This window comes from Elgaria multicarinata, chromosome 5 (assembly GCF_023053635.1).
Source record: "Elgaria multicarinata webbii isolate HBS135686 ecotype San Diego chromosome 5, rElgMul1.1.pri, whole genome shotgun sequence".
NCBI lineage: Eukaryota > Metazoa > Chordata > Lepidosauria > Squamata > Anguidae > Elgaria > Elgaria multicarinata.
Window position 1 is genome coordinate 110,373,622 of NC_086175.1, and position 16,490 is coordinate 110,390,111.

Sequence of the window (16,490 nt, forward strand, 5' to 3'; positions counted from 1 at the left end):
GATTTCAGTGGGGCTGTGTTTCCATTCTGGGTTTCAGTCAGAACCGGCCAGACTTCTAAAGGAGCTGTCCAAGGTGCTGAATGTATTCTGGAGGTAGAGTTCAGCACCTTGGATATCTCCTTTAGAGTTCTGGCCATAAGAAATTCACAGACCCATTGGAAGCGGAGCCACTAGCCTCCACTGCCCTTAGCCCCCCAAACTCCACCTCTTAAGTCTCAGTCTTAGGGCTTAAGAATTTCTGGCAAACCAAACCTGGTTTAAGGTCTGAGCAGAGCTGGCGGGTTTGGAAGGCTGTTGGGCAAGACACCTTTAATTTTCTTACTGCCATCTTCACCAACTCCTATTTCTGCTCCTCTTTCTACTCCTCATCATTTCTACCACTTCCTTGCTTGACAGGCAGAGAGCCAGTGAGCAAGCACTGCTCCTCTTCCTCCTCACCACCACCACTGCGGTCTGAGCTGGAGTCAGTGACAGGTGAATGATCAGGTTGTGATGCTGAAAAGGAGGAGCAACTCCAGGGGGCTCATATCCGGGGTCCCCTTCTGGGGTGTGGCCCTCAGCAAGTGCTTGACTATGCTTACCCCTGATACCAGCTCTGAGTATGAGGGGTTACCAATCAGAAAGCTGCAATCCAAGACACATATACACTTGCCTGAGAATAAAACCAATTGAACTCAGTCAAGCTTCTTGACTCAGCATGCATAAGATTAGGCTGAAATCCACTGACTTGAAAGTAAGTGATTCCATTAAAGGGCCTTGTGTGCATTGATCTAAGCTCTTTTACTCAGAAATATGTCCTACCGAGTTGTTCCATGAGGCTTTAACTGGCGTGTTTCATACATGGAGAGGTTTGTGAACTTTTCCATGTGTCCATAGTATACTTGTCCATATAAGTGGGCATACAAGAGTTGCTTTAGGGTCCCCAAACTTTTTGTTCTCTGGGGAATTTTGCCAGAGTGATACGGATGCTCTCACAAAGTGGCTGCCATGGGAGGTCAACTTACCCATTTAAAAAATGCATATCATAGGGGCATGGCCAATTAATAACATTCATTTCTCAGAAGTCAACAGGTAAGACTAAAAGAAAAGCAAGAACCTAAGTACAAGGCAGAGGTGGAGTCTGAGTATGGATGTACAAATTTTGTTAAATCTGTTCTCTCTGTGTTTTGTGCATTGTCAAGCATCTTTTTCCTCCATCGTCTACTCATTGGTGGAATTGGATTTTTTAAGAGGGATGTAGGAGAATTTAGTTCCACTTGCACTAAGGTGTATTAGTGCAAGAATGCATTAGTACAAGTACAAATAAGTACTAATCATAAAATCATAGAATAGTAGAGTTGGAAGGGACCTAAAAGGCCATCGAGTCCAACCTCCTGCTCAATGCAGGAATCCACCCTACAGCATCCCTGACAGATGGTTGTCCAGCTGCCTCTTGAAGGCCTCTAGTGTGGGAGATCCCACAACCTCCCTAGGTAACTGGTTCCATTGTCGTACTGCTCTAACAGTCAGGAATTCACACAAATCCCACCAAAAAGTGAAAAACCAGCCTGCAAGTCTCTGGAATCCACACACCTTAGAATAAACCAGTCTGCTGCAAAATTTCCAGGTCGGTTTCATAGAAATTATCCAAACTCATTTTAATCTGTTGTGGATTTCTCTGGCTGGCATCCGTAAGACTGAGCTCCGAAACACAAAATCACTCTTTGAACCCAAATGAAGATAGTGCTGGGGTTCAGCACTGCATTTTGTAGCATGCCAGCCTTAAAAAAAAAAGCTGGAGGAACAGAAAGCTTGGTGGACACCAAGAGAGGTATGTAAGGGCACATTGATGACCACAGGCTCAGTGTTGAAGACATTCAGTTAGTCTCTTGCTTAGGTTAGATCTCCAGGAGTGAATGCCAGTGTGCAGCTGTTGCAGAGAATCAGAATGGCTTCCCACAAATCTCCTTTGGGTTGCTGCTAGGGACATTGGATTCTCCCTCTGTAGCTAATGTCACTTCAGTGCTATTTTGAGTGCTAACAGATGAGGGGTATATAGATGGGTTTTTTGCATTATCCCCAAGACATTTTCATTCTTGGCCTTTTTGTGTCACCTAGGAACAGAGTGCTTTGCTTGAAGTGCACTGTTTGGTCCCCCATCCACAAAGGTAATACCAGAGCTGTATACATTCCAGACCAAGCCTATGGGGAAGTCTTCTCTTCTGTGCACATGCCAAAGGTAGAGCATAGCATGGCTAACTTTAGAGCAAAAACAAAACAAAAAACACCCCTCACTTCTGAATCTTCCTGATGTGGCTACGTTTTTTAAACTGAGTTATTTACAGCATTAATTAACTTTTAACAGCAGCATTATCTGCAGACATGGGATTGTATCTACTTAGAATAAACACATTGAAACAAATGGAACTTAAGTTAGACTAACATTGGATACAATCAATCCATAAGATGTTTGCCTCCATGCTTCAATATGATTCACCTGCTGATTAAAAAAATGCACTATTTTTTTTAAATCAATACATGTTTTGATATACAATCTATTGCAAAATGTTTATCATATAGACATGATACCAACAAATTAAAATTCTTACCCATCCACATTTTCACCCACCCACCCTTTCCATGTCATTAAAATTCTGCCCACACCACAATATGTAGTGGATATGAAAAAGAAACCAAAATACAGACATGTGGGAAACTATGTTTGGGTAAAGTAAAGAACAACTCAGTTTTAGCTAATCCTCACCAAAACATTTGAGAAATTAGGGTCAATATAGTACTGAAAGTGTTGATTGATCTTGTTTTGTTTTTTAATAGACCACGTATTTCTCAGATGCCCAACTGTTGGCAACACTAAATCCAGTGGAGATGTGATAAATACACTAGAAAAGGAGGTGATTTTTAAAAGGAAATGTGGAAATGCCTTCAGCCAATGTTAAGAGCAGGTTTACAAGGAAGCTGCTACTTTCACTTACTGCTCACTCAGTGCTATAACAGCCTATAGCCTGTCATTGCAAAGACAGACTTGAGAGTCAGTGCAGTGGGTAGAGTGCTGGAGTAGAACTGAGGAGATCAAAGTCCAGCTCAGTACTTCAGCCTCTCCAGATGACTTGTTTACAGAATACCTGCCATGCTGGCTGGGGATAATGGGAGTTGTGGTACATCACATTTGGTTGGCAGCAGGTTTATGGCTGGTTGATTGATTTAAGCTGCAGCTTCTGTACCACCTGACATCTCAGTATCTCCAAGAGGTTTACAGAAAAGCATATACAGTACATTATAAAACAACAACAATAAATACCTTAAAATGTTACAACAAAAGCAGTAAAACAGAGTAGTGTCATGATCGATCAGAAGCCAAGGAAAGCCCAAGTGATGAACAAGTGTATTTTAACAAGGTGTTTGAAGCTCACTACAGTTCCTGCCTCCCGAATCACACATGGGAGAGTGTCCTAGACTAGAGGGTGGGCGCCACCTCCTTATTGCCATTACCCCACAACATACTGTTGGTTGTAGAACAACCAATAAGGCCTCCTTGGAATATCTCAGGGAAGGTGGTCATGGAGGTATTCTGGCCCTGTATTGTTCAGGGCTTTGAATGTCCACAACGAAGCTTTGAAGATGGCTCAGTAGGTAATAGGCAGCAATGCAGTTTTTCAACTCAGGTTGAGGCCGACTGCCCTACTCAGCCACAATCACAACCTTGGGTGAGTCACTCTCTCTGTCTAACCTCCTTTGCAGGATGGTTGCATAGGCAGAATGGGTGAGGAGAAACTTGTGTGCCACTTGTATGGATGGACTAAAACTTCAAGAAGAAATATCTCTGTAAAAATATTTTTCTCGTGCAAGACACCCAGCCATCATCACAACTGGCAAGCACATGAACTGGTCACTAAATTGTCTTCATATGTTCTGGGGATGGGTGGGAGGCCCTCCTCCACTGTATATGATATGTGCACATAGGATGTATTGTATGAAGTCATCAAATCCCTGAAAAGAGCAACATGCAGACATGGCTTTACCAAACAAAATCCTTTTGGGGTGAATCTTATACATGTTTAGAGAGAGAAAAGGGCCTACAATTCCCAGCATTCCCCAGCCAGCATGGGACATGCTGGGAGTTGTAGGCCTTTATTTCTGTCTAAACATCTATAGGATTGCACCTTTAGGTGTATTTGTTTGGGGACTGAAATAAATAAAAATGTTCATCTGAACATATCTATTCTTGTTCACCATATTCCTGGTGTGGTTGTTGTGTGAAATGCACTCTAAATGAGCCCATTGCATTCACCGATAACACTTTTGCTCTTTGGCTACAAAAGAAGAAGTATATAACTCTGTACAACAGGGGTGGGTTGACTTTAGACTTGTGGAAACAATGTTGTTGTTTTTATTAGAACCCTGAGATCCCTCAAGCAGAGCCTGGGCAAAAGACACATCCTTAGAATGAAAGAATCCTGAGTTCAGGAATTTGTTCCGAGTAAGAACACTGAAAGGACGTCACAGTCCCTTTGCACAAAAATTCACTCCTGGTTATCCCAAGCTTCTCAATTTGGGCAGTATAAATTCATCTGGGAGGGGAGTATTTTTATTGCTGTTATGGTTAAACAGTTGGCCATCCTTGCAGACTTCCTGCAAATCACCCAGAGATCTACCAGCAGATTCAGCTTTGACTCCTGCTGACCATCCTGGCTCTACAATACCGTTCTTGGAAGGAGCCGACCTCTGTGTGTGTCCTGCATAAGGCTCCGCCTCCTGCCCTTTAATCTATCCCTGGGTGGTTATCCATTACAGATAATTCCTAATCCTATCTGCAATGGAAGTGACCCTCCATTCAATTCTGCTTAATTAACAGAAGTGACTTCCCCTTCTTTAGAAGTGCTTTACTTGCTCCAGCTGGCCATTTACAATCTATTGACCCCTACTAGTGGAAACAATTAGTGTCACGGCATATATATATATATATATATATATATATATATATCATCTGGCACGATTAGCACACTCTATCAGCAGCTCCTTGGCCCGAATGCAAAAGGCAAGCTTAAGTAACAAGCCAGCACCCAATTGCTTACTGATGGGAGGGAGGATGCAACATCAGAGGGGAAAGGTCAGGCAATCAGAGGGAAAACACAGGACAGCAACAAATATGGTTAGCTGGCAAAACCCAAGGGCCTTGTTCACTGGGAAGCATTCTAGGGCCTTTAGTCATCCTCCAGGTGCTCTTTGATGTCAGGGCCCATTGTTAGCTCTTCAGGATCCTTGCTTTTGGGCAGGGCCGTCTTCCTTTCCTCACTTCAAAGGTGCTCTAGTTCAAGCTTTTCTGTACATAGGGCTTCATCTGAAGGTTAGAAAAGAATGGTTCATGATAGCTGGGTTTTCCTTTAAAATGGAAGATGTACGTCACGCTCAGTTTTTTGGACCCTTGGAAGGGGGCTCAGATGTACTCGTGTGGCCATCAGGCCTCACACCTGCTCAGTGCATAGGTCCATGGGCTTTTAGCCACTACACCAGTGTTGGACTAGGAGTCGGGAGATCTGGGTTCAAGTCCCCACTCAGCCATGGAAACCCACTGGGTGACTTTGGGCCTGTCACAGATCCTCAGCCCAACCTACCTCACAGGGTTGTTGTTGTGAGGATAAAATGGAGAGCAGGAGGATTATGTATGCTGCCCTGGGTTCCTTGGAGGAAAAAAGGCAGGATATAAATGCAATAATAAAAATAAATAAAACACTGCTTACTCGCCCGTTTGCAGGGCAGATGGGGCCAATAGTAGAACCAGCATGGGCTGTATTATTATTATTATTTATTTATTTATTTATTTATTTATTTATTTATATAGCACCATCAATGTACATGGTGCTGTACAGAGTAAAACAGTAAATAGCAAGACCCTGCCGCATAGGCTTACATTCTAATAAAATCATAATAAAACAATAAGGAGGGGAAGAGAATGCACCAAACAGGCACAGGGTAGGGTAAAACTAACAGTATAAAGTCAGAGCAAAGTCAAGTTTTAAAAGCTTTAGGAAAAAGAAAGGTTTTTAGCTGAGCTTTAAAAGCTGTGATTGAACTTGTAGTTCTCAAATGTTCTGGAAGAGCGTTCCAGGCGTAAGGGTCAGCGGAAGAAAATGGACGAAGCCGAGCAAGGGAAGTAGAGACCACAGCTAGTGATATAGTGGAACAAAGACTCACAGGGTCACACCACTAGTACTCTTTTTATTAGCAAGGATGTTGATGTTACAAGCAGTGGAGGCTGGTGGCTCCAATGTCAGTGGGCTGTAAATCCACTCTGGGTTTCAGTCGGCATTCCAAAGGAGCTATCTAAGGTGCTGACCCCATCTTGGGCGAATAGGGTTCCACACTTTGGATAGCTCCTTTAGAGTTCTGACTGAAACCCAGAGCAGATTCACTGCCCCAGACTCCACTGGTTATAGACCACCCTCTTCCACCCAGATTTCTCTGTTCCCTATGCACTTGGGTGCAATCCCCACAGTAGTTAAGGGGCAGGGGGAATGAATTTTCACAACAACAGTATATTGATCCCTGCTGTAATGTTGTATTTTTGGGTGGCTTGGTATTGAGTGGGCAAATAAGACCCATTCCCTTTACAAGAGACATTCTCCTGGGCCTGACTGGAGCACCTCAACATGCACCCATGGACCTACTCAAGAATTCTTATGTTCTTATGAGTTAGCGTCCCATCCCTTCCCACGACAATGCACAAATTGGCTCATGCTGTCCCAATTCTTACTATGTTTATTCAGAAGTGAGTCCCATTTATTTCAATGATATATTTACTCTCAAGAAAGTATGCTTCAGATTTCAGTCTTAGGCTTAGATCTAGTGCCTTCTAGTGGCATGTAAGTGATAAATGTTGATGATGCCTCAGTCTGCAGTCTCTGCCACAGATTGTCTGTGCAAAAATTAAGGAAGTTACAGTATGTTCTTTGTCTCAGTGCCTCCTTTTATATACACTATATTGTTTATCTCACCGCTCTTTTTGCCCTTCCCATTTGATCAAAATTTGAGAGAAAAGAAATTGGTTTTTGAAAAGAAGTACAAAGGAAAAAAGGATTTCAGAATTCTTATGGATTGGGTTCAGGGTTTCTGTGCTTACCTTACTTATGAGGTGGTTGAGGAGTGTGTGTGAGTGTCCTCTCTTTCATTGTACAATCATTTCTCTGGCAGCATCCTTAAATTCCTGTAGTTTAATTATAGCCCAGGGAAAGACATCCTGATATAATTCCTCCTATGGGGCTTTTTTCAAATCAGGAAGCACATGCAGCACCCTTGGTTACCTCACCATGATTTGGTAAGCTCGAAACACCACCAAAATAAATTCAAAATAAATTATAAAATGCTCTCTCAGAAGACATTTTTTTCTCAGAAAAGCTCTGAGATTTTTCTTTTCTTTTTTATTATTATTTTTTATTATTATTTATTTTTATAGCACCATCCACTGCCCCAGAAATGAAATGCTACCTTGGCCTTAGCTAGACCTAAGGTTTATCCTGGGATTGTCCCGGGGTCGTCCCTGCCTGCTCCCAGGATCCCCTGTGTGTCATTTATATAAACAGGGATGACCCCGGGATGATCCTGGGATAAACCTTAGGTCTAGCTAAGGCCCTTGAGGAATTTTCTCCAAATTTTCTTCACCATTTTTTTAATGGTGGCCAACTTCCCCCTCTCCACATTACCTTAGAACAATGCTAGGTACGGGGCATTGTGGAAGATGCAAAATAGGAACTTGGCTGCCAACACAGTTGCTGCTATTGCCACTTGCAAAAAAACCCACAAACACAAACCCTTAGGAAACAAGAAAGAAGATGTGCTACAACCCCTGCCAGTGGTGAGAAACTGTTGGAGAATTTAAAAAAGAATGAGCTCAGAACACATTAGCATTTCTATAAATGTTTTATCAGAAATGAACACAATATCTGAACATTATCTTTGGCAAAAGGAAGTATGATCATTTCCCTTATTAAGGGCACAATCCTATGCATGTTTAGGCAGAGAGAAGTCTGACAACTTCCAGCATTCCCCAGTCAGCATGGCTGGCTGGGAAATGCTGGGAATTGTAGGACCTTTTGTTGTCTAAACATGCATAGGATTGCATTGCTTGAAAAGGTTTATATACGTTGCTTAATTTTGATTGATTCACACTCTCTTTGAAGGTTACCAAAGTATATAACAAAGAGTCTAGTGTCACCTTAATAACTAACAAATTTATCCTGGCATAAACTTTCATGGAGTATAGCCTACACCATCAGATGCATGGAGTTTCAGGTTTATATATCGTACACATGTTAGTTGGCATACCCAGTGCACAGCAACATCTGCACTGTGAATGGCCATTATTAATAATAATAATAATATTTATTTATTTATTTATTTATATAGCACCATCAATGTACATGGTGCTGTACAGAGTAAAACAGTAAATAGCAAGACTCTGCCGCATAGGCTTACAATCTAATAAAATCATAGTAAAACAATAAGGAGGGGAAGAGAATGCAAACAGGCACAGGGTAGGGTAAGCAGGCACAGGGTAGGGTAAAACTAACAGTATAAAGTCTGCACAGCATCAAGTATTAAAAGCTTTAGGAAAAAGAAAAGTTTTTAGTTGAGCTTTAAAAGCTGCGATTGAACTTGTAGTTCTCAAATGTTCTGGAAGAAGGGGCAGCAGAAGAAAATGGACGGAGCCGAGCAAGGGAAGTAGAGGCCCTTGGGCAGGCGAGAAACATGGTATCAGAGGAGCGAAGAGCACGAGCGGGGCAATAGTGTGAGATGAGAGAGGAGAGATAGGAAGGAGCTAGACCGTGAAAAGCTTTGAAGGTTAACAGGAGAAGTTTATAGTGGATTCTGAAGTGAATTGGAAGCCAATGAAGAGATTTCAGAAGCGGAATAACATGGTCAGAGCGGCGAGCCAAGAAGATGATCTTTGCGGCAGAGTGGTGAACAGAAACCAGCGGACTGATGTGAGAGGAAGGAAGGCCAGAGAGAAGAAGGTTGCAGTAGTCCAACCGTGAAATAACCAGTGCATGAACAAGCGTCTTGGCGGAAGAGACAGACAAAAATGATCGAATCCTGGCAATATTATACAGGAAAAATCGACAAGATTTAGCTACTGCCTCAATATGAGGAATAAAGGAGAGCGAGGAGTCAAATATAAAGCCAAGGCTACGAGCTTCCTTGACCGGAGTAAGCGTAACATCATTGACAGTAAGAGAGAATGAGAGATGAGGAGAAGGTTTAGGAGGAAAAACGAGCAATTCAGTCTTTGCCATATTGAGTTTCAAATGACGATGAAGCAGCCAAGCTGAGATATCTGAAAGACATGCCGAGATACGATTGTGAACATCAGGAGAAAGTTCCGGAGATGACAGATATAGTTGTGTATCATCGGCGTACAGATGATATTGGAGGCCATGAGATTGAATAAGCTTGCCCAAGGGCAACATGTATAAGGAAAACAACAACGGGCCAAGCACCGAGCCTTGCGGAACCCCTACTGAAATAATGTGATTTTCACTTCTTCATTTAATTTCCTTTTGACATCACTGCTCACAATTCTTTCCTGCTCCCCCCATATTCCACTACCATTATATGTACAATATGTGAACTTGAAAATAGCAATAATACTCTATGCCTCTGATGAAATGGGCTATAAGGTTATGCCACAACAAATGTGTTAGTCTTTGAGGTGTCATAAAACTCTTCATTGTTTCTGTTGCAATGGAGGAAGATACCAGGAGGAGGGCCTTCTCTGCTGTGGCACCCCAGCTGTGGAATGAGCTCCCTAAGGAGGTTCGCTTGGCACCTACATTATATGCTTTTAGACGCCAGGTGAAGACCTTTTTATTCTCCCAACATTTTAACAATCTATAAATACATTTTAACTTGGTGTTTTAAATTTGTAATTTTGCATTGCTGCTGTTTTTATCTGGTTGAGCTTTTTTATTGTATTTTATATTATGGTTTTATACTGTTGTTTTATATTATGAATGGTTTTAATTTTTGTGAACCGCCCAGAGAGCTCCGGCTATTGGGCAGTATAGAAATGTACTAAATAAATAAATAAATAAAAATTTTGCTTCTTCTTTTTTTTTGCTTTTTGCTTCTTTTAAAATCTATTTTAAAGTGTTGTATTCTGTTTTTATTTTATCTTGTACACAGCTCTGAAATTTTCAATGGGGAGCGGTATATAAATATTGTAAATAAATAAATTAACACAGCTACATGCTCTACAAGTAAGTAAGTAAGTAAGTGCAGTACTTCTTCAACAGCTAGAAGGCTGAAATTTGATCATATCATAGATTTGTATGAAGGCTTTATTTGATTGGCAGTTTTTATTTTTGATTCCTTTCCTAATGATTCTCAACATGGAATTTGCCTTTTTCATAGTGGCTGCAAGCTGAGTTGACGTTTTCATTGAGCTGCCCCACACAACTCCAAGACCTCTTTTTGTGGTTAATCACTGCAAGCTCAGACCTCATCAGAATATATTGATGTTAAGATGTTTTGCTCCAGTGTGCATCACTTCCCAGTAGGACAAGAAGTAACTGATGGGATCCTTGAAAGGATGCTAGACAAGCTGTGTCTTGGCATGATCCAGCCTGCAGCGCGCCCTTGTTATGTTCTTATGAAGTAAGAGTGCATATTTAGAATCACTCAGCACAGATCAATTATATCTGAGCTCTTGCTTTGTACATTTTAAAACGCAAGAGTGGAGCAATGAGATTCCAGAGAAAAACAAAGCAGACCATGCAAAACTGAAGTCGGTCCATGTATTGCCATGTAAGTCTTGTTCCTTGAGCTGTTGTCTTTATGAGAAATGGTTATTCAAACATAGACTGTGCTGACAAACACACACAAAAACACACGCACGCCAGTAGATGGCAGTGTTGACTCTTACTTGGGAGGCAGGCAAAGAGCTGCTTCCAGGTATGTTGGAAAATTTCCGGTTCATTTCTCCTCCTACCCCCCACCCCAACCCTCACTATTAATTCCCAAAGACGCAATCCCATACCCTGTTTCCTGGGAATAAGTGCCATTGAACTCAGAGGGACTTATTTTTGAGAAGACATATTTTACTGTAAATTGTCAGATTTGAGGATTCCTGCATTGAGCAGGGGGTTGGACTCGATGGCCTTGTAGGGCCCCTCCAACTCAACTATTCTATAATTCTGTGATTCTATGACTGCCTGCAGGTCTCAACTGTGGACTGTTAAAGTGAGATTTGTAGCAAAAAATGTTGTCAGGGCAGGGTGTTGCTAGGCACTAAAAAGTTTCAGGGGCTAGGCCCATAGGGCACAAATTTGTATAGAATCTGCATATGCTTTTATATCAATATACGCAAATTTAGAAGGAATTACAGGAGAGCGCAGTATGATCATAAAGTTTATAATATTGCTGTCATGTTTTTTCTCCCCCTTTTCCTTGGCCTTATTTCTTATTTTATTTTTTATTTTGTGTAGTCTATGTGTATTGTATTCCACATGTGTGTGTGTTTTTAACTTGTCATGCTGGTCATTGGCTGTAACAATAAATGATTGATTGAGAGAGCTACTTGTCTATATTTCTCATCCAGATCATCTCAAATAAAATAGTTCCTTCTATTAATATACACTCTGCCCTAGATTTCTTCCCCACTCCTCTGAAACTGCCCAGAGAGCTTCGGCTATGGGGCGGTATATAAATGTAATAAATGAAATAAAATAAATAAAATAAACTGCCATGCAGAGGAGGGGTTTTATGGGGGGGAGGGGGTATTGCTGCATGTGGGAAGGGGGAAGTTAACCCTTTTCCTTCCCAATTGTAATCTACGATGAAAATTGCCCCTTGCATGGTGATTAAGCAGGTGTGTGTGTGTGTGTGTGTGTGTGTGTGTGCAGGGGAAAGCATCCATCTGTACCAATGGACAATCCAGGCTCCATGGAATAGATCTAGGACCCTGGGAAATAGGTTTGGTGATGGGGCCCATGGGACCAGGCCTAGGAATGACCCTTGTGCCTCTATAATGTAAAAGTCTACAAATAGAACGGATGGAAGAATTCAACTCCACCCTGCTGTCCTCTCTTTGGAACAGATGGCTGGACCAAGGGGACCAGCAGGCAGTGTGAATGCAACCTTCTAGGGTAGAGCTGAAATGTGAATTAATAATATCAGTGCCTGGCATGATAGGTTTGTTTCCTCTCTTGCTTCGGATCAGCCACCTTTCCACAAGCCTCTGAAAAATGACACCCAGTTGGGGCAGGCTGAGGGCTGGGGAGGGGGGACAGATGGCAGCAGCTGAGCTACCCACATTTAGCAAATGAATGACAGGGAAAATAGTAGCCTCAGCAAAGCATGAGTATGGGGAAACAACATCATTTTCGAGCCAGTATGGTGTAGTGGCTAGAGTGTTGGACTGGGAGCCAGGGGACCCGGCTTCTAGTCCCCAGCCTTACCTACCTCATAGGGTTGTTGTGAGGATAAAATGGAGGGGAAGAGGACTATGTAAGCCATCTTGGGTTCCTTGCAAGATGAAAAATGGCAGGATATAAATGCAATAAATAAATAATTGCATTCCCTAGTAGATGAACTCATAACCTTTCTATTGTAAAGGGTGATCCACACACATAGAACCATGGTTAGCACCCCTCTGTATCTCAGCATTTCATTACTTGCAGCTGAAAGTAAGAATTAAAACCAACCAACCACGTGGTCTGAGCTGATGCCAATTGACATGAGAGTTCTGTTGGCAAGCAAATCATTGCTTGATGTTGCAAAAGGCAACATATGAACTCGCTCTGATACTGAACTAATCTCGAATTTTGTGCTCACAGCTCTTATCTGAAGATTCTTTTACAATCCACTCTTACATAGTCATACTGTTATCATCACTGCACAGGTTGGAACCAGATTTAGTCATACAACGAACACCCATTGAAATCAATGAGGCTTAATTGGAATCAATGAGTCATGACTAATTTAAGTCCCATTGGTTTCTATAGATCTACTCTAAATCCAGATGCAAGCCTACATTTCACAGTAGTTGAAGGGTTGTGTATATTGAATTTGTCAGAGAGTAACTCTCTCTCTCTCTCTCTCTCTCTGTGTGTGTGTGTGTGTGTGTGTATTTTATTTTGATTTGTGTATTTTATTGGACTTTTATAATGATGGTATATTCTAGATTGTGACCACCATATGGTCATTTTACAATAAGAATATAACACAGAGAGAGAGAGAGAGAGAGAGAGAGAGAGAGAGACAGAGACAGAGAGAGACAGAGACAGAGACAGAGAGAGAAAGAGAGAGAGAGAGAGAGAGATTTTCACTGCAGTTAGTTCCAGTTTTAACCAAATTCCAATCTCCACAAATGGTAAAGGAAAGAACCCATCCAAGCTATGTAGTCTCCTGTAGCTTCTCTTCCTGTGGTTGATACACTTATCCCAGAGTAGTCTCACTAACTTCAGTTTAGCTCCAGAGGTGTTCTGAGATTAACATTTCCTAAATGATAAATATATGACTACTGAGTTATTTACCAATATTAATGACAAATTGATAAAAAGTTGTTGACTGTTACCACAAAAGGTTTCAAAAGGTTTAAAGCAAGGTTGCTTAAGACATTGGTTTCTAAGGGGAAGGGAACTCTCCAAAGCCTGGCTTATAGTATGCCTTCTATGGGCTGTTGTATCCATATATTTCTAAACAGCATTCAAAACCTCAGTGCAAATTCTCATTCCATTGAAAACAGTCAAAAGCCAAACTGGTGTCATTATTTATTTATTTATTTATTACATTTCTATACCGCCCAATAGCCGGAGCTCTCTGGGCGGTTCACAGTTAATTATTTGTTGCTACCTGGTATACAGGATGAGAAAAAAATCTTCCGAGAATTTGTTGTGTGTCTCTTAAAGCAGGTGTGGACAAGTTGTGGCTCTCCAGATGTTTTGGCCTTCAACCCCCAGCAGCCCTAGTCAGAGTAGACTATGGCGAAGGATTATAGTGTAGGTCAAAACATTTGTCAGCCACAAGTTGCCTACCCATATCCAGTGGGAGCTCTGATTTCTGTGGGGCTGTAAATCCATTCTAGATTTCATTCAGAACCAGGAATAAATGGGCTATCCAAGGTATTGAACCTATTTTGGGGATAAGGGTTTAGCACCTTGGATAGCTCCTTTAGAGTTCTGGCTTTTTCTGATTGTTTCTTTTCCGTGCCAACTACATGTTTCTGACTGAAACATGGAATGGATTCACAGCCCCACCAAAATTGGAGCCACTAGCTTCCACTGCCCCTCTCTTAAAGAGACAGTAAAAGGGACAGGGGGGAAAAGTTGCCAACCCTAAACTGCAGCTAGGAAACCTGAGTGTAATTAAGAGAGGTCAGCATTTTGGTGGGGTGGGTGGGTAGGGCTTGTGTGCCTTCAACATGCAGAAGGCAATAGGTAAGGCCATTTATAGCAAGGAGAAGTAGCATGGATAAAATCCTCATATATTGAATTTCTGCCTGTTTTCAGCTGTCACAGGCAAAGGAGCTGTACTAGGTGAAAAGGTCTGTTTTGTAGTTGTTAATGAATTGCTGGATAGAAGGAGTCTTGAGTAAGTCAAAAATGGCATGAATGAGGCATATTAAATGATAAAAGCAAAAGAATGGCTGTGGCTTAAGAGGTATTATTTATTTATTTATTTATTACATTTATATACCACCCCATAGCTAAAGTTCTCTGGGTAGTTTACAAAGGTAGGCAGAGGATTCATGGAAAATTCTATTGCCCATGTAGTCGTGAGACCAATGATCCTGATGTGACATCACAAAATGATGCCAATCACACCAGTTACTCAGAGAATGTTCAGCAATAGAATGTTAGCGGTCCAAATTCTATGAGGAACAGGACTAGTGTACATTTTTCTGGGATTTCTACTTACAGACATTTGGGATAGGAGAATTGGGGCAGGGACAGGCTGAGGACTGGAAACTGAATGAGAAAAGAGTCAGGAAGGTAAGGAAAGGTAGGATCAGGAAATACAGAGAGAGGATGGCTGAAAGCAGAGTGGGCAGTGAGAAACAGGAACTGGAAGACCGGATAAGGAGATGGAAAAGAAGTCTAGGGAAAAGCAGGGTGCAGGGGAGACAAACTGAAGAATGGAAGGATGCATGTGAGAGGGTACTGTAAAAAAGTGCCCCCCAAACACCCTCCCCAGTGTTATTCAGGAGGCTCAGGGAGAACACCTTGTGTTTTAAACCCTCCTCTGATTTGCAACTGATCATCAAGGTTGCTCCTCTATTTTACTGTGGTTGTTGTTGTTGTTGTTGTTGTTGTATTGTTTCTTTTATCTGTTCTGTTTTGTTAGTTTAGCCAGCACTGTTTCCTAATAGTGTTTGTAAGACAATGCTATAAAATATTTTAGATGTATAAACCACTTAGAGATTTTATTATATCAAGCAGTCCACACATATTAATATGAAATAATAGAAGTGAAAGAAATGAAATTATGAAAGAATGAACCAATATATTACATGGGCGAAAGGGCAGTAAGATTAGGGGTGTGGGGTGGGGGTGTACGTTTCAAATGGTGCTTTGAGCTAAACCAGCCAATTGCATAAGAACCTGGAGGGGGGGCTGCCTTATTTTGAATCAGACCATTGGTCCGTGACTGGCAGCAGCTGTCCATGGTTCCCCCAGTCCTACCTGGAGATGCCCAGGATTGAACCTGGGACCTTCTGCATGCAAAGCGACGGCTCTACCATGGAAAGAAATTGCTAGTTTAGATTTCACCAGGGCAGGATCTACACTACTGCTTTAAAGCGCTTTATAACAGTTTTGACAACTGTTGGGGCCCAGGACACACTGCATGTACAGTTTTCAAAACGTTTTCAAAGTGTTTTATCCTGCTTGGTGTAGATCTGGCCCTGCTTCCAGCTCTTGAATGATCTGCGCTGGACAGCTGGAGAAGCAAGAAATGGGGGGCCAAATGGCAAGGACTTCTGAAGCTGATATGAGGAAAAGGGACTCTTTACATCTATCATTTGGTGCAAGGCCAGGAACTTGCATTGGGAACAGAGCAGGAATTTGGGAAGAATGGGTTAGAGAAAGCCCCCACCCCAGTCTTCCTTACTGTATTGGGCCTTGCTGGAGATCCAGTGGCCTCAAATGCTTAGGCTTGCAGCACGCCCCTCCACGTGTTAACTCGGAAGTAAATCTGGCTGTGTTCAAGGGAGCTTACTTACAAGTGCACTTAGAGTTGCCGCCTGAACCACTTTATGGATCAGCAGGGCACCCAGGAAGGAGGTGGTGTATTCCTAAACATGCACGCCAAATTAACAGCTTCCACTAAATTAGACAAATTCCTGGAGGAGAAGGCTATCAATGGCTAGTAATGCTAATGGTTATGTGCTAACTCCAGGATCAGGGGCAGTGTTATGCCAGCATACACCAATTGCTGGGGAACTTGGGCGGGAGGATGGCTGTTGCACTGGTGTCCTGCTTGTGGGTTTCCCATGGCCT